This window comes from Aquarana catesbeiana, linkage group LG06, assembly GCF_042186555.1.
Source record: "Aquarana catesbeiana isolate 2022-GZ linkage group LG06, ASM4218655v1, whole genome shotgun sequence".
NCBI classification, from domain to species: Eukaryota; Metazoa; Chordata; class Amphibia; order Anura; family Ranidae; genus Aquarana; species Aquarana catesbeiana.
Window position 1 is genome coordinate 194906005 of NC_133329.1, and position 24029 is coordinate 194930033.

At 45.3% G+C, this 24029-nt stretch overlaps 1 protein-coding gene across 11 annotated transcripts in view; it reads left to right on the forward strand.

The window, feature by feature from the left end:
- Positions 1-24029, forward strand: part of CLEC16A (C-type lectin domain containing 16A) — a 1646984-nt gene that overhangs the window by 1169971 nt on the left and 452984 nt on the right. The window lies entirely within an intron of this gene.

The window sequence follows — 24029 nt, forward strand, 5'->3', positions numbered from 1 at the left end:
AGTACTCTGCTAAGTTTGCACCTGCATATGCTCTCCCCAGGCTCTATTAAATTGCTGACAAATTGTAAATCAGAATGCCTTTCTTTTCTTTAAATTCTTCATACCCCTCCCTTCTCAACTGACATCATGTCACTCTGAAAAATTCATACTTCGTAGGAGGACCTTCTGTTTATCACACGTCACATACATGCAGAGAAACAGCACTACATTTCCCATAATGCAGTGGAAAATTCAGGAATTGATGGTTTGAGTGTGCAGGCAAACCTTGCGGTTGAGATGAGGGTGAAATTGGGGCTGAGATGAGGGTGGAGATAGGGCTGAGCTGAGGTCAGAGCTGGGGCTGATGATGTATGAGCAATGGGCAGTTCAGACTGAGAGTCTGAGACTCACACATGAACCCACTGCAGCCAGCTGTGATCACTTGCTGTAACAGAACTACAGCGGGAAAGTTACCAGGCTGGTGGCCAAGAGGATAGAGGGTACAGAGGCTACTGGTCTAACAAGGCAGATGCACAGATGAGTTAGACTTGCAATGCCGGAGAATAAAAATTTAATATTCAACTCTACCTATTTATGAATAAATACTATACTATTTTAATATAATTATAATATTATATAATATAGAATATTAAATAATATACCTATTAATGCACACAACACCACATTTGTTAAAGATAAAAAAGGACCATTATAGATATTTAATCCAAATTTCTGGAGGTGGTTCAGATTTAGGTTCGACTGGCTGGCCACTCATTTGCATGCACAGGGAGTTAATTCATCCCAGTGCCAAGGCATACTAACATTGTACAATGAGCTGAACATGTGTACATTCAAAAGAAGTTTACATCATGCAGGTAGGTTTAAAGCTTTCATTGCAGAAAAGACATAGAGGGGAATTTATTTATATGGAAGTCATCCTCCATATTTTATTTTCAACCTATTACTGAACAAACTGACGATAGAAGCTGATTTGTTAAGATGTAAGTATGGGGGGAAGTGGTCTGACTATGGAGGAGTGAGGACGTACCGCTTTCAAGCTCCGTCCGGTCCGCAGCTAGATGATCAGCTACAGGGGTGATTCTCCAAGATGGCGCCGGAGCGAGCAGCCCCGCAACACCAGAAGGCTCAGCCTGCACTATCTCCCATCCCCTCTCCTAGGGTGGTAAACGACTCTATGCCCCCCCCCACGTTCTATTGCATCACAAGATCAGGGCTCTGAGATTGCTGAACTGTTTGGGGACAGGAATATCAGACAGCACCTATGGTCTCTTCCTACTAAAGAGGATTTGGAGCGCTTTACCAGTAAGATTGAGCGGGCCTTTAAATAGGACATTGAGCAACTTAAAACAGACATGGGTCACAGGCTTGAGACACTGGAGCAAAAATTTGACGATGCTTTGCCTGCTATCTCCATACTTAAAGTGATTGTAAAGTCTTGTTTTTTTTTTTAATAACAAACCTGTTATACTTACCTCATTTGTGCAGTTTGTTTTGCACAGAGCAGCCTGGATCCTCTTCTTCTCGGGTCCCTCTTTGCTGCCCTTGGCCCCTCCCTCCTATCGAGTGCCATCTCAGCCAGCAGCTCTCTATGGGGGTACCCAAGCCGAGTCAGAGCTCTGTGTATCCATTTAGATACAGAGCCCCAACCTGGCCCTAATCCCTCTCGCCTTTGATTGGCCGACTGACTTTGACAGCTAGGGGAGCCAATGGCACCACTGCTGTTTCTCGGACAATCAGGAGGAGATGGGGCTCAGGTAAGTAATTGAGGGGTGCTGGGGAGGCTGCTACACACAGAAGGTTTTTGTATCTTATTGCATAGAATGCATTAAGATAAAAAAAAACCTGCCTTTACAACTCCTTTAACTTCTTGCCGACCGCCGACTGTCAATTGATGGCCAGGCAGCGCGGCTCTCGTTGCGGGAGGGCGTCATATGACGCCCTCGCCTTCCCGGGCCCACCATGTCACTAGGGACTCAATGCGCGTGCCCGGCGGCCGCGATGTCCGCCGGGCACAAGCGATTTTTCCGGTAACACAGCAGGTCCTGTCAGAGGAGAGGAGACTGATGGTGTGTTCTCAGTACAGAGGAACACTGATCTGTCTCCTCCCCTTGTGAATCCCCTCCCCCTACAGTTAGAATCACTCCCTAGGAACATAACCCTTCGATCACCCCCTAGTGTTAACCCCTTCCCTGCCAGTTCGCATTTTTATAGCACGGATCGCTGTATAAATGTGAATGGTCCCAAAAATGTATCAAAAGTGTCCGATATGTCCGCCAAAATATCGCAGTCATGATAAAAATTGCAGCTCGCTGCCATTACTAATAAAAATGCTATAAATCTATCCCCTATTTTGTAGATGCTATAACTTTTGCGCAAACCAATCAATATACTCTTATTGCAATTTTTTTTTTGTTGACCAAAAATATGTAGAAGAATACGTATCGGCCTAAACTGAGGAAAAAATTTGCTTTAAAAAAAAAATGGATATTTATTATAGCAAAAAGTAAAAAATATTGTGTTTTTTTTTTCAAACTTGTCACTCTTCTTTTGTTTATAGCGCAAAAAATAAAAACCGCAGAGGTGATCAAACACCACCAAAAGAAAGCTCTATTTGCGGGGAAAAAAATTATAACAATTTCATCTGGGTACAGTGTTGCATGACCGCACAATTGTCATTCAAATTGTGACAGCGCTGAAAGCTGAAAAATGGCTTGGGCAGGAAGGGGGTGAAAATGCACTCTATTGAGGTGGTTAAGGATCAGTGCTCAGCTCAGGATGAGAAAATTGAGGCCCTCCTCTGGCAGGTGAATGCCTGAAAACCACAGCAGGCGGGCGATTACTCGTATTCACAGCTCCTATGGACATAATTCCCACGCTGCAGGGGTGGGGGGTGCTCCATGAAATTCTTGATCTCTCAGCCTCGGCCCCTATTGAAATAGACAAGCCCACAGGGTGTTTAGACCTCCATCTGATGATCCTGAAAAGGCCCTCTGTCCCTTGCTGGCTGCGATTTAGACCGCAGGCCTTACTTACCATTGTAGCTTTCCATTCAGCCTGCAGGTGTCTAGAAACGACCGGTGGGTCATACTGCGCACCAGCGATAATGTTCTATACTTCCTGCTTGCCCTGGGACTAGAGCCTGTTGACTTCCCCCGCTGGCTCTAACAGACAGAAACGAGCAATAAGAGAGCTAGTGACTGTCAGTCTGCAGCTCTCTGCCCGAACCCCCCCCGTATGCCCACTCACTGGAGTGCTGGGCTGTGGAGGGGACAGGAGCTTCCGGCTCAGGCTCTCAGCGGCTCGCTGAAAGGCTGAGCCAGGTGCTGGTCCAGGCATGTGGGCTTCAGCTTGCTGTCTGCTGAAAACAGATCACAGGAGGGCAGTTTGTTCTGCACTCCTGTGATCCACAGGAGAAGTACAGCCAAACAAGCTTTGGCTGTACTTCTTTAATATTAACAGCTGCTCTATGTTCTGTCTGCTCCAATTTTAGTAAATTTCCCCCATAGTATGTCTCTTTTGCAATAAAACGCCTGGTAGTGGGAGCGTGGTTTAGATCCTCGGTTCTACTTTTTACCTTGCTGTAAGCAGTTTCACAAGGACTACAGAAGGGTGAAAACTATTCACCCTACACCCCAGGGCACTTGGCTACCACAGGGAAAAATGTCAAAGCAGAGGAAGAATCTAAAGTACCCGCAGAAGCTCACAAGTTTCCTCTGCCCGTCGGGAGCGGGCTGCAGCCAAGATGGTGCAGGCTGCACTGCTTTTCTCCCCTCATGCTGGTCTCAGTCAGACTCAGCAGCTGGACTTCTCCTTCCCAGTGGTGGCATATGGTGAGTTTACTCCACATAGCTTGCCCTCCACAGCCAGTCTGGTTGAATCTAAATCCAAGTGGGTTGATGCAGCTTCTGTGCAAACTAATATAGCTTCCATAACACTGCCCTTTCCTGACCCACAGCAACCTTTAGACATATACTATTTTCCTGCCTCTGACCAACCTATGTCAGAACAAACCATGAAAAACATGCAAATCTCGTTAAGGCACACTTTATACTCAGACCTTTCAGCTACAGTATCATCCTTGGCCAACGCGGTACAAGCGCAAGACCAGCGTATCCCCCATGTAGAGACCAACATGACAGACCTATTTACTGTTCACAATAAACTGGTAGATGTATACACTGGACAATTGCAACTAATCAAACTGGCAGCTTTAGAGGACCAGTCTCATCGGAATAATATAAAGTTCCACAATATCCCTGAATCAGGGAAAACTGAGCTGATACAATATATACAAACTTTGATGCACTCCCTTGCACCAGATTTGACTGACCGAGACCTAGAAATAGACGGAGCCAACAGACTCCTGAAGCCATCTCATCTCCCTGAATAAAAGCCTAGAGATGTGCTAGCCCGCATCCATTTCTTTACCGCTAAGGAGAAAATGTTGCTGGCTGCAAAACACGCTCATAACTTGCCAGATCCCTTCACCGCGGTTGTACTTTACACTGACCTCTCCGACCATGGATAATCGTTGCTAGCTGGCCACCACCACAAAAATGCTACAAAACCATTGCATACCTTATAAATGGGGGTTCCCCACTAAGTTGCTGATAACGCATCAAAGTAAAACCCACACAGTGAGGACATTCCCAGGTGGCCTTCAACCACTAAGATCACGGTGCCTCATTCTTGCGCAAGCTCCAGCGCCAACCACTCCTCCCACTTCTCAAATGGAACCTGATTGGTCCCTCCAGGATGCTTGACAGAACCGGCTCGCCCTTCAGAGCCTACTTGACATTATGCTGGGAAGAAACGGCTTATCCTGCAAAAGCCTTATCATCACTCCCAACTGTCCCTGCAAGAGAGCTTGTGTTGTTTACGAGTTCCCTTTTTTATTCACCTACACCCTGCAGTCACACCAGCTTCTCATCCCTTGTCCTTCTGGCCTGTAGCAGTTCCTCCTGTGAATATCTTGCTTTGAGCAGACTGTTCTAATGAACCTTTCCTCTTGCAACCTTACAACTGTTTACCACTAAGTGTCTACTCTTACTACAACATTATGCCGTTCAAAATCATCTCTCTGAATGCCACGGGATTAAACAGCCCCCAGAAAAGAGCGGCCCTACAAAAGGAAGCCGTCAGGCAACATGCCCATATTATATTTGTGCAAGAAATGCACTTTGCCTTAAATAAAACCCCTAGGACATGACCAAACTTTCCTCGCCTCTGGCCTCAAGGAGAAAAATGGAGTCCTAACAGCAATCAAAGATACCTCCTCCCGTTTCAATCTCACCTAACCTGCGCTGATCTGCAAGGTTGCTACTTAATACTTGTTTGTACCATCAGCCAGACCACCTACACCCTGGTTAATGTGTATGGCCCCAACGCTAGACAGATCTGCTTCTTCAAGTGCCTACAGAAGAAGATTGACGGCCTCAAAAAGGGCAGCATCATCCTACGTGGTGACTTTGACATGGTTGGCGACCCTTCCATAGACACCTCTGCAAGCCATCTATGTCATCGTCCTGCCTTAAACCCCTTCTTCCAAGCGTCTGATCTCTTCGATATGTGTAAGCTCTAACAAGCAGGGCCCTCTGATTCCTCCTGTATTGAATTGTATTGTAACTGTACTGTCTGCCCGAATATTGTAAAGCGCTGCACAAACTGTTGGCGCTATATAAATCATGTATAATAATAGTAATGTGTGGAGATAACAGCATGGAGCGGAGCGAGACTTCACAATTTTTCCCCATCCCAGGTATCCTACTCATGTATAGACTATCCTCATAGACAAATGGACCCTCCAGAACATTGTAAAATCAGAACTTGGAATTGTATCATGGTCTGACCACGCCCCTGTCTCTATTACCCTGATTGATCAAAGACCAGGACCACCGAGACTTTAGAGACTCAACTCTTCCCTACTGGCAGATACCGCAGTCAAACAAGAAATTGTGTCTAAACATCGTTCTTTGAACTAAATGATTCACCTGACACTGACCATTTTATGCTTTGGTCGACTTATAAGGCCTATACCAGGGATATGCAATTAGCGGATCACCAGCTGTTGCAGAACTACAAGTTCCATGAGGCGTAGCAAGACTGACAGCCACAAGCATGACACCCAGAGGCAGAGAGAGGCATGATGGGACTTGTAGTTTTGCAACAGCTGGAGGTCCGCTAATTGCATATCCCTGGCCTATACTGTATGCATGGGATTTTTGTAAAATTGAGTAAAAGAGCTAAACGCCAGAGGACCAGGCATAGTGATGAGGCCATTCTCCAAATTGCCCAACTAGAGAAATACAATAAACTTTCCTTTATTGCATAAATTTACAGCAAAAGCATATATACCATTTTCAATAGAGTAATTCATATAAATTCCTTTTACCCATTCACTATGACATTGATACATTTTTTTTACAAGTTTGAAAACAACCTCAACTATGCTAAAGCTAACTTTTATGCTCTAGGCAGCAAAGCGGGTGCTCTCTTGGCCCACCAAGTCAAAGTGCAATGCACGAAAGCTAAAATTATCTCCCTTCACCACCCTACTTCGAAACAGCTTTTAACCAACCCACAAGATATTGCAAATGCCTTTAGTGACTATTATTTGTCATTGTACAACCTTCAAAATTACTCCTCCACTCCTCAACCAACCGACCCCCTAATTCAAGAATTCCTAGCCTCAATCGACCAACCCTCTAATTCAGTGACCCATCTTGAATCTCTATCCCAACCTTTAACTATGGAAGAAATCCTTTGTGCAATTACATTTCCAAGCCTGGAGAAGATCCCTCCTCAACTGCAAACTATAGGATGATATCACTCCTGAACACATATATTAAGCTGTTTGCTAAAGTTTTTGCCAATAGACTATTGCCATATTTTCAGGGGTGGGCTCAGTCCTTCCTTCTCAGAGCTCTGTGTTCAGCTGTTGGGTTAATTGCCAGTACTCTTCATTCCACAGTGACTCACCTGGTCTTCATTTCCTGCTCGCCCTGCTGGCTATTTAACCAGTTGCCAACCGGCCCATGGCCGAATGACGGCTGCAGGGCGGTTGGATAACTCTGGGATCATGTCATATGACGTGATCCCGGAAAACCGCTCCCGCACGCCCCCCCGGGGCACGCACACGGGAACATCCATGTTCACCGGGTCCACAGGACCCGCTGCAACATGGATCGTGGTAAAGGGCCAATGACAGCGGCCCTTTACCATGTGATTGCTCCGTCCAATGATGGAGCGATCACAAATGTCAACAAAGCAGGGAAAGGGAGGTCATCAGGAGTTCACAGCTCTCCTCTCCTCACATCGATGTCACGTGAGAGGAGAGGAGAGCCTTATGGTGCCAATCAGTGAGTTTTTCTATATATATATATATATATATATATATATATATATATATATATATATATATATATCAGTGCCCAAAAGTGTCATCTGTGCCACATCTGTGCCATCTGTACCATCTGTGCCATCTGTGCCACCTCTGTGCCACCAGAGCCACACCAGTGATACAGTGCACACCAGTGCCACACCTGTTGTACCACACCAGTGCCACCTGTGCCCATCAGTGCCACTTGTGCTCATCAGCGCCACTGCAGTACCACATCAGAGGCCACCAGAGCCACACCAGTGCACACCAGTGCCACCTGTGCCCATCAGTGCCACTTGCGCTCATCTGCGCCACTGCAGTGCCACATCAGTGCCGCCTGTGCACCACCAGTGCACGCCTGTGCCCACCAGTGCTGCCTGAGTCCAGTGCCGCCTGAGCCCACCAGTGCCACCTCTGTGCCAGCAGAGCCACACCAGTGCAACCAGAGCCACACCAGTCCCACTACAGTGCACACCAGTGCTACATCAGTGCCACCTGTGCCCATCAGTGCTCATCTGTGCCACATCAACCTCACCAGCCACCAGTATGGCAAAAAAATTATTTACAGCCGAGGAGGCCTACCAGCGTCTCAGCATGACCAATGAGAGCAGCAGGGAGCTCTCTGAGTCTGTCCGATTCGGATTCAGCCTATGAACCCGTGACAAGCAGCGGGTCTGATACAGAATCGGAAGAGGAACGTGTGCCTGTGAAAAGAAGGCGTTCTGGCGTGGAGCAGCAGCCTACTACCACCTCGAGCGCAGTGCCGTCCACCTCAAGCGCAGTGCCGTCCACCTCAAGCGCAGTGCCACTGCAACAAAGGCCAGGTACCAGTAGGGTGTCCTCTCAGCCCCAAAAGGATAGAGGCCATGCCACCCTTCCCTATGCCCTTCAAAACCCCCTGTGGCTTCCCCCTCATTCCGGAGCAGAAAATATCCCTCCTTTTACTGCCCAGCCAGGTGTCCAGGTGAACACCGATGATTTTGTCATGCTTGCTTTTTTTTATTTGATTTTCACCGAAGACTTACTATCGTCCATTGTGGCCCAGTGCAACCTCTATGCACAGCAGTACATAGTAAGCAACCCTGGCTCTAGTTATGCCTGTCCCTTTGAGTGGAGAGAGCTTACCATAGAGGAGTTTAAAATTTTCTTAAGCCTAACTTTTACAATGGGACTCACAAAAAAAAACAAAAAACGAAATGTACTCATATTGGTCAACTAACCCCATCCACCACATGCCACTCTTCTCATCGATTATATCAAGATACCTTATGATTTTGCGCTTCCTCCACTACAATGACAACACCCAGTGCCCTCCCCGAAATGACCCAGCATTTGACAAATTATTCAAAATTCGGCCACTCTTAAATTATTTCTCTGAAAAATTTCCCCAATTATATACCCCCGAACAGAATATTTCCGTGGATGAGTCCCTTGTAAAATTCTCCGGCAGGCTCAGCATCAAACAATTTATCCCCAGCAAAAGGGCCCGATATGGGGTAAAAATGTACAAACTTTGCGACCGAGCCACGGGGTACATTTACGCCTTCCGGGTGTACGAAGGGAAGGACACCCAACTGCATCCCCCTGAATGTCCAGAATGTATTGGAGCCAGCAGCAAAGTTGTCTGGGAGCTTGTTTATCCACTCCTTGAAAAGGGGTACCACCTTTATGTGGATAATTTTTATACTAGCTTGCCCCTCTTCCGCAATCTTCACCGGAGAGACACCCCAGCATGTGGTACCGTAAGAACCAATAGAAAAGGCTTCCTGCAAAAACTGGTCAATGAAAGGCTACGCCGAGGGGAGACGGCGTCTTTGCGGAACCAGGAGCTATTGGCTGTCAAGTGGAGGGACAGACGAAACGTCCACATGCTGACGACAATTCATAATGACACCTACGTGGTAGTCCCAAGAAGAAACGGCCCAGTCCAGAAACCTGCTTGTGTTTACGATTATAATTTGTTTATGGGGGGAATGGACTTCAACGATCAGATGATTGAACCCTACCTTCCCACAAGAAAATCCAGCCACTGGTATAAAAAAGTGTCCATTTATTTTTTCAGTTTGGCCATGTATAACACTTATGTTATTTACCAAAAATCTACAGAGAACCCTGTATCCTATCTGCACTACCAGGAACAAGTAATCTCCGCCCCTTTGTACCCTGAAAGCCCACCAGAAAATATTCACTCTGATTCCGTGAGCAGACTCCACGAGCGCCACTTTCCTGACAAAATCCCCCCCAGTGAAACAGGCCACAGACGTCAGAAGAGATGCCGGGTGTGCTCCAGAGGAGGAATTAGAAGAGACACCTCGTTTTATTTTCCCCAATGTCCTTCCCAACCAGGCCTCTGTATAGGTGAATGTTTTCGCCGTTACCATACTTCTCTACATTATTAGGGAAGTATGGTAAACGTAATTCTCATTTCCTGTCATTTTCCTCCACACCCCTTATGCTTCTGCACTAAACTGTACATACCTCTGCCTTCTCCAGAATCGACTCTGGCCTGTTATACGACCAAGCTTCTGCCTAACGCTAAACTGTACCTACCTCTGCCTTCTCTGGAACTGACCTGTCCTGTTATACGACCAAGCTTCTGCCTAACGATAAACATACCTCTGCCTTCTCCGGAACTGACCCTGGCCTGTTATACGACCAAGCTTCTGCCTAACGATAAACATACCTCTGCCTTCTCCGGAACTGACCCTGGCCTGATATACGACCAAGCTTATGCCTAACGCTAAATTGTACCTACCTCTGCCTGCTCTGGAACTGACCCTGGACTGTTTGACCATGTTTTTTGCCTGCCTCTTGGACTGATCATTTACCCTGCTATGCTAGTGGGAGCACAGGGGTCTCACATATGTGAGGGGCTCCAGAAATGTTTTTCTGGATGAAGAAAACTAATTTTTTAGTTTTCTCATTCCCAGATTTAGGGTCTGGAGACTCGGAGGCTTCAAAGAGATTTGGGTGGGAGAAGCCTCTACCCCTGTCCCCATTCTTTCCTGGCCTGTTACTTGGACCATGTTCCTGCTTACTACCAGGACCAATATTTTGGCACTGCTGGCAATGTGTCTACTTGCACTGACCCTGGACTGTAAAAGGACAGTATCCCTGCCTGTACTGACTATGGACAATATTCTTGCCTGCTGCCTGGACAATTCCATTCACTGTCGCTGACCATGTCCCTGCCTGCTGCCTGCATCAGGGCTCTCTTCCTGTGGACAACTGCACTACTAAAACCACAGGTAAAGCATGTTGTATTTCTTCTTGACACTCTGTAATGTTATGTGATACATGTGGTACTCTGTAACTTGTTGGTCCATGTGGGCTGGGTTCTTTACATAAATAAACAATTAAAAAAAAACAAAAAAAACACAGGTAATCTTTTGTTTACCCTTTGCTCAGCAGAATGTATTTTAGGGTGTAATTCTTGGTATGTTCATGCTATGTGTTAGAAATATGAAGAGCCTTCAAAAATGTGATAGATTGTAAGGAAATTAGATGTGTAATTTATGCTCCTAGACCGCCTGAATGTGCTACTTCAATGTTGGGCCTCTGTATGTGCCCAGGCTGTGTAAAAGTCTCACATGTGGTATCGCCATACTCAGGAGGAGTAGCAGAATATATTTTGGGGTGTCATTTTTGCTATGTACATGCTATGTGTTGGAAATATCTGATAAATGGACAACTTTGTGTAAAAAAAAATGCGTTTTCATTTTTTTTGCACATTTTCCAAAAACTTCTGGAAAAAAATGAACCGTTCAAAAGACTCATCATGCCTCATAGATTATACGTTGAGGTGTTTGCTTTCCAAAATGGGGTCACTTTGTGGGCGTTTCCATTGTCCTGGTGCTCCAGGGCCTTCAAAAGTGTAATAGGTGGTTGAGAGATTAGATGTGTAATTTATGCTCCTAGAACGCCTGAATGTGCTACTTCAATGTTGTGCCTCTGTATGTGGCCAGGCTGTGTAAAAGTCTCACACATGTGGTATCGCCATACTCAGGAGGAGTAGCAGAATATATTTTGGGGTGTCATTTGTGTAATGTACATGCCATGTGAGAGAAATAACCTGTTATAATGACAATTTGGTGTGAAAAAAAATAAAAATAAAAAAAATCTTAATTTTGCAAAGAATTGTGGGAAAAAATAACAACTTCAAAAAACTCACCATGCCTCTTACTAAATACCTTGGAATGTCTACTTTCCAAAAAGGAGTCATTTTGTGGGTATTTGTACTTGCCTGGGCTGTTAGGGTCTCAAGAAATGAGCCTCAGTACATCAGGTGTGATCAGATGTGATCAATTTTCAGTGATTAGCACCATAGCTTGTAGACTCTATAACTTTCACACAGACTAAATAATATCCACTAATTTAGGTTATTTTTATCAAAGATATGTAGCAGTATAAATTTTGGCCCAAATTTATGAAGAAAAATTACTTATTTGCAAAATGTTATAATAAAAATGAAGAAAAATTCATTTTTTTACAAAATTTTCGGTCTTTTTTCCTTTATAGCACAAAAAATAAAAAACCCAGAGGTGATCAAATACCACCAAAATAAAGCTCTATTTGTCTGAAAAAAAGGATGAAAATTTCATATGGGTACAGTGTTGCATGACTGAGTAATTGTCATTCAAAATGTGAGAGCACCGAAAGCTGAAAATTGGTCTGGTTAGGAAGGGCGTTTAAGTGCTCAGTGGTCAAGTGGTTAAACTGCCTGGATCAGATCTCCTGTGCCTTCACCTGGTCAACATATCCGGATACACTCTGCTGTGTTTTCCTGTTAAAGACTTTTGCCTGGCTGACTTCCCTTCTGGTTCCTGTTTACTGCTTCTACTATGTTGATCTCTGGATTCCTGTTTCACTGGCTTGTCCCGACTACCCACTCTGGTTACTGAACCCTGGCTATGTTTAGACTACGTTTGTTCTGTTTGTACCATTTTATTAAAAAGTGTGATCTTTACAGCACTTCTGTCTCAGTCTGATTCATGGTTCCTGACAGTAGGCAATGACAATGAATTCAGAAGATGCAGGCAATCCACTTATTGGTAATATTTTTTTTAGATTGGATGAGCAGGATCACAGCATGGATCAGTTTCCAATAGCGTTTCGGACACTCCTGATTCACAGTGCTCACCTGGATCCTCCCGCTGAGGCTGTTCCGGTACAACCTTGTTGCAGGCCGTCCCTGCTGCTGCTCCAGTCTCTTAGTAGCCACTCGCCTTGAATATTTCCTCTATAAGAGGTATGTCTGGTTCCCCTCCCCTTACTCAGCGACTTAGGGGCGATCCAGTTCAATGCAGAGGGTTTCTCAACCAGGTTGGGATATACTTTGAGAGGCTGCCCCAGGCGTTTCCCACGGAGAGAAGCAAAGTAGGCTTTGTGATTTCTTTGCTTTCTGAGAGAGCTTTGGCCCGGGCAAACCCTCTATGGTAGGCGCAAAACCCTGTTGTCCTGTGTTACCCCGAGTTTGTGGCTTCCTTTAAAAGGGTATTTGACGTTCCATGCTCCACTTCTGTTGCCAAGAGCCTCATGTCCATCAAACGGAGTACGAGAACTGTTGCCGATTACGCCATTGAATTACGTACTCTGGCACCAGAGGTTGCTTGGAACAGTAAGGCCCTTGTGGCTGCTTTTTCTTATGGTCTCTCAGATACCATCAAAGATAAGATGATAGCCTGAAACATACCCACTGAGCTGGAGAAGTTGATCATGTTTGCCATTCTCATTGACTCCAGACTCTAAGAGAGACCTTCCTTTAAGGAGCGCTTGCGGAAGCCTCCTGTATGTTTGGCCCTGAGCTTTGCAGTCCCACCCTTGCCACCCTCACCTCCCATGCCTCCTGGTGCCGAGTCTGCCAGTGAAGTAGAACCCATGCAGTTGGGCTTTAGGAGGAGGGAGAGATTGTGCCATTATTGTGGCAAGGCAGGTCACTTCCTGAAGTCTTGTCCTACCCGTCCGGGAAAATGCTTGCACCTGAGGTCCTGTAGGGGAAAGACCTTAGGTGGCATTGTTACTTCCCCAATTATCCAGAAGGATAATCCTCTGGTTCTGGTTACCCTTTCTTAGTCTGAGTCATCCATCGAAATACAGGCTCTAATCGACTCTGGGGCTGCAGGCCTGTTCATAGATGGTGCTTTTGTGTCTAAGCACTTGATTCCGCTGCAGCTTCCTGCCACTCCACTTGCCATTGAGGCTATTTATGGGAGACCTCTACAACCTGCCCATGTGACTCTTGAGACTGCTCCGTTGATCATGGCCGTAGGGGCTCTTCACCATGAGATAATCCAATTCCAAGTCATTTCCTCACCTCATTTCCCGGTGGTTATTGGTTATCCTTGGTTACAGAGGCACAACCCCTCTTTTGATTGGCTTAGTGCTGAGGTTCTTTCTTGGTCGCCACAATGCAGGAACACATGTTTTCAGAAAGTGGCTAAGGTCTTGTGCACCTCTTCACTCTCTTCCCTGCCGGAGTAGTATCGCAAATTTAGCGATGTGCTTGACAAAGGTCAAGCCGGTAGTTTGCCTCCACACCGGTCGTATAATTGCACAATTGACCTTCAACCTGGTGCCATACCCCCTTGTGGCCGGATTTACCCTTTGTCTGTCTCGGAGGACAAAGCCAAGGAGGAGTATGTTGCCGACACACTTTCTCGAGGATTCATCCATAAATCCCCATCTCCTGCTGGTGCTGGTTTCTTCTTTGTGAAGAAGTGTGGTGAACTGAGACCTTGTATTGATTATAGGGGTCTCAATCGCTTCACGATTAAGAATGCTTATCCGATTCCATTGATTACGGAGTTATTTGACTGCCTGAAGGGAGCAACGGTTTTCACACAGCTTGATCAGAGAGGGGCATACAATCTCGTGAGGATCAAGAAGGGCAACAAATGGAAAACTGCGTTTAATACCAGAACAGGCCATTATGAATACATTGTAATGCCGTTTGGTCTTTGCAATGCCTCGGCAGTTTTCTAGGAATTTATCAACGATGTCCTCTGAGATTTGTTGTAGCTATGTGTGGTGGTTTATCTCGACGATATCCTCATATTTTCCAAGTCCCTAGAGAGCCACCACACAGATGTCTGCCATGTGCTTCAGAGGCTGAGAGATACAGTAATAACCTGTATTGTAAATTGGAGAAGTGCGAGTTTCATTGTGAACAGGTTAAATTCCTGGGTTATTTCATTTCCACTGCTAGTTTTTTGATTGAACTTTCGGAAGTTATACAGTAGCCCCAACCCTTTGGTTTACATCTATTGCAATGTTTTCTTGGCTTTGTCCATTATTATCGGAAGTTGATTCGTAACTTCTCGTCTCTGGTCAAATCTCTGACTGATATGACCAAAAAGGATTGTAACCTACAGCCTTTTGTGCGTGCACAGTTGGGAATTCAGCTTTCCATCTCATCTGTCTATCACTCACAGTCCAATGGGGCCACAGAACGAGCCAACCAGTCCTTGGAGCAGTTTTTACGTTGCTAAATTTCTGACCACAATAACAACTGGTCAGATCTCTTACCTTGGGTGGAGTTTGCTAACAATAGTGCCATCAATACTGCTTCCCGATTGTCTCCATTCGTGGCAAATTATGGTTTACAACCCTCCATGTTGCCTGACTCATTTTGTTCCTCAGAGCATTCTTGGAGGAGCATCTCCGTGGTCTTCATTCCACTTAGGTACAAGTCCAAGAGTCCTTGTGACGTGCCAGTGATGGGTACAGACTCCATACTCACCGCGGACACCTACCTGCACTTTCCTACCAAGTTAGGGACAGGGTCTGGCTGTCATTTCACAACCTCCAACTCCGTGTTCCCTCACTGAATCTAGCACCGCGGTTTATTTGGCCTTTCCGTATTCTCTGTATCAACCCAGTGGCTTATGCTTTAGACCTTCCTTCTAATATACGTATTTCATGTCTCTTTATTAAAACCTTTGGTATGCAACCGCTTCACCACCTCGGTACCACGTCCTCACCCAGTTCCGGTTGAGAACCATGAAGAGTATGAAATACAATCTATTGTTGATTCCCGTGGGTTCCATGGGTGCATACAGTACCTGGTTCTTTGGAAAGAGTATGGTCCATGGTTAAGGTACAATGACCACCTGACATCAAGAAGGTTGTGTACACACTAATATACCTATTATTGTGGGGGTGGCGGGTCCACGATATTGCCCATAGCTACAGTGTATCCGGATACTGTTTATCATCCTCAGCCCCGCCCCCCCCCTCCCAAAGACTATAAAAGGACTGCCTTAACATCTGCCCCTTATGCTTGAGAAAGGAGTGCCGCTATTCCTGTCACCAATAGCGCGCAGACTCGGAAACGCGTCGCATAGCTGTGACGTCACGGCCCGGCGCCGCGCTGTGCTTGCTTCCCAGGCCTCGTTCTGGCTCCCTGTACGGCCGTTACTATCTCTCTCCCACGGAGCCGTACGAGCCTCAGACGGCAGCGCGCCCGGCGATCGGCCTTTGGCGTCCCCTCTCCCCTTCCCTGGAACCCACAGACCGTTGGTCTATGTTACTCTTAAACCCACCATATATCCGGAAGTGCCATCTGGAGACCCGAGGGAGCTCCCACCGTGTTCTGCCACCACCATCCATCCCTGCCAGGACCTGATGTGTGACTAGCACTGCACGGACTTGCTGAGACTTGTGGTCCTCCAGACTCTCCTCTACTCAGAGATGCACCGGAACGCAATACTACAGTCTTCCATGTGAGTGGATATTGTTTGTTGTAAATAAATGATTATTGATATATACTCAGAGGCGCCCCTCTTCCTTGTTTTATCTTCCTCAGCCTATTGGACCTTGCTTCTGGTCTTTTTTGGTGGCAGCCCTGATTGACTTTCTCCTGTATATACATCTATATACATCTATATACACCAACCCTGCCATTGGACTATTTAGGATCTGTTATGTGAGGTACACCTGCTTTGCGCCTTTTTACTTGTTTCCATGTGAATGCTCTTGGGTCTCATCCTCAGACGTACATGCTCCTGTCCTCCTCTGTGCTTTCCATAGAAGTTTTTCCCTCAAACCTGGTGGTCCTCCGAGGGGGAGCGGTCACTGAAGGAGGGGGTACTGTCAGGGCTGGGCTCAGCCCTTCTCAGAGCTCTGTGCTCAGCTGTTGGTTAATTTCCAGTACGCTTCATTCCACAGTGACTCACCTGGTCTTCATTTCCTGCTCGTCAGCTAGCCCTGCTGGCTATTTAAACTGCCGGGATCAGATCTCCCGTGCCTTCGCCTGGTCAACATATCCGGATACTCTCTGCTGTGTTTTACTGTTAGACTTTTGCCTGGCTGACTTTCCTTCTGATTCCTGATCCTGTTTACTGCCTCTACTACACTAATCTCTGGATTCCTGTTTCACTGACTTGTCTCGACTTCCCGCTCTGGTTAATGAACCCTGGCTATTTTTTGACTACATTTGCTCTGTTTGTACCATTTTACCATTTCATTAAAAAGTGTGATTTTTACTGGACTTCTGTCTGTCTGATTTATGGTTCCTAACACACATATCCTGTCCTTAATGCACCCTCACGAAGTTGGGTTCATTCCTGGTAGACTAGCACCAGATGCTACCAGACAGGTACTTAACCTCATCCATCACACCATCTGAACACATATGCCTTCTCTGCTACTATCATTAAATGCAGAGAAGGCATTTGACAGGCATTTAGCTCAGTGTCCTATTATAAGCCTAATGCTTTGAAATCTCTACTGCTGCCCTTGTATCTTCCCACATGGATGGCAACTCAACTTAAGGCTAACCTACCATTTACATGGGCAAGTAACCCCATTTCGTACCTGGTGATCCACCTGGCCCCCACTATAAACCAATTGATTGATTTGGACTACCAAGTCTTTTCTCGATGACTGCACAATCTTCTGCATTTGCTACGCTTAACTGGCCTAGGACAAGCTAGGACGGATTGCCTCCCTTTAAATCAGGGGCCGGCAACCTACGGCCTGCGGGCCACTGCTAAATGTCCGGCCCATCAGTGCACGTGATGAATTCACGTGAACCCGGCCCACAGACATTTTAACCTTTTCACTCCGATTGTACGCAAATATGTGGCTTTGGCTTGAAGGGGTTTTACGGGGGTGATGCCTGCCGCTGCACGCATCACCCTGGTACTGTTTTTTTAGAGCTGGCAGTTGGCTTTCTTGGGATAACAACCTATTCGGCTAAGAAGCCGCTCCGCTGTTATCCCAAGCAGCGGGAGGGAACATCTCCCCCTCCCGCCACCTTCCGTGGCTCGCCCAGGTTCTCCTGTCCCACTAGGAGGCCCGGGGGGGGACCAGCCAGCACGTCTCCCAGCTGGCCTGAGACCCAAACGAAGCCAGAATTGGCTTTGATCGGATCTAGTAACCCAGAAGTGATATCATGACATCACTTCCGGTTTACAGAAGACTTAAAGGCGCCAAATTTAAAAAATTGACAGTATTCAAACCAGCCAAATTTGGAATTTTTTGAATGCTTGTAAGTGCAAAGGAGGGATTTGGGGTCTTATAGACCCCAGATCCCTCCATAAAGCGTACCTGTCACTGCCTATTACTGTCAGCAATAAAAGTGATCAGATTTTTTTTTTTTTTTTTAAAGGGACAGTGTAAAAATAAAAAAATAAAATAAAATTAATAAGAAAAACATTTTTAAATTGCCCCATCCCTCCGTGCTCACGCCAAAAAGTGAATGCATACGTAAGGCGCTACCGTAAATGTAAACAGTGTTCAAACCACACATGAGAGATATTGCCGCAATTGTTAGAGCGAGAACAATAATTCTAGCACAATACTCTTAGATTGTAAGCTCTAAGGAGCAGGGCCCTCTGATTCCTATTGTATTAAAGTGTATTGTATTTGTACTGTCTCCCCCCAAGTTGTAAAGTGCTTCGTAAACTGTTGGTGCTATATAAATCCTGTATAATAATACCTCCTCTGTAACTCTAAACTGGTAACCTGTGGAAATTTTTAAAGTGTCGCCTATGGAGATTTTTAAATACCATAGTTTGACTCCATTTAACAAGTGTGCGCAATTTTAAAGCATGTCATGGGGTGGCTATGTGATGTGCAGGGGGGCTGTGTAATGTAAGGGGGTCCAGAGGTACGGGGGCTGTATAATGAATAGGGGGTCAGAGGTGAGGGGCTGTGTATTGTAAAGGGGTCCAGATATTATCTTAATATTCCCATCTAGGGGTTTTATTAATACACTACATATGTCTCTGGTTTTAATTTTTTAATTTTTAATTTTACATTTTGAATTTTGATTTTTATATTCATTATGCTTTTTCCATTGGGGCCACGAAGGATGGCCTTAATAACATATTATTTTCTAGTATTTAACATGACCTTTTGCCTATTTCTAATTTCAAAGAAAAATGCCATTACTAGCCGTCCTTACCATATTTAAACTAGATAAACAAACTTGTGTACGTTTTACCAGTCAGGGAAATCTCTGTGTAACACCCCCTTCTCTCTTAGCGGATCTAATTCTTTCCACTTGCAGCATCAACCTCTCATTAGGAGCAATTTACATATCACCATACCCTAAGTAACATCCCATTTTTAACATTATGGAAATATCCAATAAAGTTCTGTGTCTATATGGAAGCTAACATGATTTTAGCTATGAGTTTTATGTTGCATATAAAATTATTTCATTTTTTATTTTAATTTTAATTTTATTTTTACTCTTATTTTTATTTTATTTTTATTTTTTTCATTTTATTTTTTACTTGCTTCATAGTATTTTTATATGTTTTTGTATGTTGTGTATAACCGTCAATTAATGGACCCTGATTATGATGTGCGGGATTTCATTTAAAACCTGACTTGCGCAAATAAATATATGACTAACTGAACGGTGTCACCAATCTGAATATGAGCAAAAAGCTTGCCAAGTTACCAAGTTAAACACAAGCCTAGATCACACACAGTGGGAATGAACTTGTATAAAAGCAGTAGACAGGGAGCTGGCTGCAACAATCACAGGTAAAATGGCCGCCGCCAAATTAAGTGCGCAAGTGCAGTATGAATACCGCACACTATATAAGGGTAGGAGGTGTAGCAAGCGGCGCGCTCCCGTAGACGTCCAGTGATGAAACGCGTAGGGCATGGCCTGACGTCTTGCGTCATCTCCTAACAAATCGAACACAGGATTCTTTGACGGTTTAAATTCAGATCTTTTTATGCTTGAATAGAACTTTTATAATGTGAGTACCATTCTGTTTACCTTTGGAATAAAAAGTTTTAAACCTTTTTACGCTATGCCCCCCCCTCTTTTTTATGGTAATACAACACCATGATCCGGATTGCCAGAAACTGCTGCACAGTGGCACAAACTGTGACCGCGCAATACCCCTGCAGGGGGGAAAGTATCCGGTGACTGCACAGTGGGAGCACGATTAAAAGCACAGTCACTAAGGAGCACTGGAATAAGAAGATTGCACCAAACAATATTGTTTTATCAAGAGGAACCAGTTTCTTGAGCACAGTATTATCTGTGCTTTTTGACTACTTGAAACAATATTGCTTTTTTGGACAATACTTGCCAATTTGAGCACAAGTCACATTATTATTGACTGCATTTTTTTCCATCCTCCCCCTTCTTCTCCCCCCCCCGCACCCCAACAACCCCCCCCCTTTTCTTCCCCTCCCCCTTTCCTCCCCCTCCCTCTTACCTACTTCAGCACTTTAAGTATTGAAGTATTGCACAATATGAATGTCTTTTTGCTGGTATAGCACCATATGACAGAAGGTGAGCTGCAAAAGGTCAGCAACTACCTGAAGAAAATCACACAATACCTTTTATTTAACATATTCTTTAGCATCATCACTTTTGGTTTTTAAGAAATTCCATTTTTTTGGGATAAAGATTTTTTAGGAATTTCAGCTATTGAAACACTTACACTGATCTAAATAGAGGTGACAACCACAATATTACAGCACTTTGCCACAACACCAGAATAGCGCCACACCCACACTCAAATTTTCTTCTTTTCCCCACCTACACTAGATGCCTACCCTTCAATTACAGCTTCCCTACTAGCCTGGAAAAAGCTTTTGACCACACACTGCCTTGGACACTCTACTCAAGCTCTACTGATCCCCCTTTAGGCATTATCCAAGCATCTCCCTGACTCGAGAGTTTCTCGTTGGAGCTCTTATGGCATCACAACCATACTTGACCTCACCACTAACCACTCTCTGAAAACGTTTTAAACCCTCCACCAAAGGGGATTCAACCTTCAAACAGTAAAATGCCTACATGTATGCAAGGATCACCTGATTTCTTAACTATATGCCATGGTTATGCAGTAGAATTTGTCTGTCAGCTTACCTGTCTCCATGTGTTCATCTCTAGAGACCAGCTGACCCTCATCTGACTGGTTTTATAACCTCTCCTCTAGCATGGCCCCACCCCAGGTCCTATCAGAGAACCCTATATAACCTGTGCACTGCAAGTCAGCAGTGCTGATCAACCATTGTGTGTTAGCCTCCGTGTGTACTTGCTGTGTTTCCTACGTCTGATTCCTGTTACCGACTTTGGCCTGTTCTCGACTCCCTGTCTGCTTGTTACCCTGACCTTTGGTGTGTTATGTTTCTCCTTGTCTGCTAGTCGCCCTGACCTTTGGCTTACCCCTTACTTTCCTGTCATTCCAGCCTGCTGCCTCCTTCCTCTTCTCCTGTAGTCTACGGTGAGCATGAGCTGCGAGAACCTGGGGGGCCGCGACCTGGGGCCAGACTACAGCGCAGTCCATCCTCACCACTAGAGGCTCTGGTGAACACCCGCTGGCTCTTAGACTCCGCACCCTGGGGAATCTATGCTCTAGCTCCCACTGGGATCCATGTTAGTTATCCTGTAGACCCGCTTCCTGAACCTTCCAGGGTTCAATCCGCAGCAGTCAGTCCTAGGGTCCACTACCTTAGCGGTGCACTTCCGACTCCTACAGAGTGCATCTGTCACCTGGTCTCAGGTGACCTGACACTATACCCGAACCCATTTTTTAGTTCTACACCCGTTTCCCTTATCCTAAGAAGGGCGCATATCCCTGCTTTACACTATACTAAGTGACGACCACCCTTACTCACAAATCACAATTCTAACTAAATGGGCTGATGAGTTTCTCATCCCTGGCATGTGGCAACGAGCTTTTAAAGTAACCCATGCTGCCTCCCACTGCTCCAATCATTAGGAGTCATACCAAAAAAACCCTCCCTAGATGGTACCTAACGCCTTATCGACTCTTGAAAATATATCCAGGAAGCCCAGCTAGTTGTTGGAGTAATTGTAGCTTCATTGCCCATATCCTATGGTTTTGCAAATACCTAAGTTCATTCTGGAGACAAGTATTTGTTCTAATCTCCTCCATCTCTGGGATATTCAAGTGGAGGGCCACCCTAAAATAAAAATAAACATTAATATTCTTAAAAAAAAATTTTAAAACAACATTTGAAAAAAAAAAAATTTAACTTACCAGAAACCCCTGTTGCTAGGCAATCTTCCTAATCTGCCTCTTCCTACTCCGGCGCTTCCTCCTCTTCGGCGAGCAGCCCCGTTGCCTTCTGGGACATGTGTGTGTCCCAGAAAACAATGAGGCCATTCAGAAAGTGCAGCGCAACTCGCGCATGCGCAGTAGGAAACGGGCAGTGAAGCCACAAGGCTCCACTGCCTGTTACCCTTCGTTAAGATGGCAGCGCCGGCAGCCGATCAGATGGATGAATCGGCCTCGGGGGGGGGGGGGGGGGGGGGGCTAGCATGGCTAGCAGACACCTTTGGAAAGAATAATCTCACTCCATTTTTCTCAGTAGAAAGGGCTCACAGGATGCCTTCCCGGCCACCACCACCAGGGGGAAACCACAGACCATTCATGCTAAAACTTCTCCATTATAAAGATAGAGACATTATACTACTCCTAGCCAGGCAAAAGACCGATATGGACTTACAAGGTTCCAAAGTCTCAATCTATCCAGATTTTTCGGCTGCTGTCCAAAAACAGAGAGCAAAATTCACAGAAGTAAAAAAGAGAATGCGTGCGATCCCACTAGTCTACTCCATGTTGTACCCGGCTAAATTACACGTGGTAGCAGATGGAGCAGTGCATTTTTTTGAATCTCCAAATATGGCTGACAACTGGCTCGACCGTCATGAAAGACATCTGCGAGGAGCTGACCAAGGGCATGCATCTGATTGAAAAATGTTAAGTATCCGGCAACACATGAATCCTTTTGCTCACTTCACCAGTTAAGGAGCTCTTAGAAAGGCACAATTGTTTTACATTGTCACTTCTCAGCACCTATTATTAAACCTTTGTGCTTTGACTCTAAAGACACAGGGTCCCGGCCCTCATTATTACCCCTCTACTAGCCCTGCGGGGCACTCACCAACATTTAAGGGTTGGTCTATCCGAGTTTAGGTTTGCTAAACCTACTGTTGTCATGAACAGACTGTTTTATTTTTTTTCATGTTTTTTCTGTTTCCCAGCCCTGGTTGGGTGGGCTTTATCTTTGCAGGTACCTATACTATGCAATTCTGCAGTATGTCTCTATTGTCCGGACTGCATTGCCTGAGATTGCAGATGATCAATACTGTTTACAACCTATTTACTCAGGTAACATTTTTGAATGGGCTCAGTGGTTCATTTTTCAGGATCTAGACACCTCTTGGCGTGTCTGCCCCTCTATACATCCCCCCCGCCCTAATGAGTAAGCGGTTGAAAACAATCCTGTCCTGGAATATTAGGGGCTTACGTGACCCTAGGAAGAGGACCGCCTTATTTACTTTTATTTCACAGCAAGACCTCACCATTATATGTTTGCAAGAATCCCATCTTACCAGAGACTCCACCCACTTACTACATATGTCTAAATACCCTGTGCAATATCATTCTGTGCATACCAACTACTCCAGAGGTGTCAGTATTCTCTTTGCCAGATCTGCTGCATTTGCTAAACAGGATGTGCAAGTGGACACTGAGGGCAGATTTATTTTTGTTATGTGGGTGTGGGAATCTCAAGCTCATGTTATTGCTAATATATATGTGCCCCCACCCTTTACGTTGACGGTATTACAATGTCTGGCTAGATTTTTAGCTAAACACCCTCAAATACTGGTATATGTTCTTTACAGGGGAACCAGACAAGGATGTCCCCTATCTCCATTACTCTTTGCTCTAGCCATAGAACCTCTGGCAGCGGCCATAAGAGGTCATCCAGACATAGTAGGATTTAAACGGGGTGAAATAGAGGACAAATTGGCACTCTATGCCGATGACGCACTTTTATTTCTGGGTGACACCTCTACCTCCTTGATAAAACTTATGGAATTAATACACACATTTGGAACCTTCTCTGGGTTTACAATAAATTGGGACAAATCCACATTACTATCCTTAGATCCACTAACGGGGCCCCTACCTCAGATTGCTGAACAGATCAAAATAGTTGATAAGTTCAAATATCTAGGTATTATTATACACCCTAACCTAGACAGTTATATTAGGCTTAATATAGACCCACTACTCTTCAGGAAAAAAACACCAGCTGGATTAAATTGCCACTCTCCGTAGTCGGCAGATGCAATTTGATAAAGATGATCTGGAATCCGCAGATACTCTATGCACTCCACAATGCCCCTATCTGGATC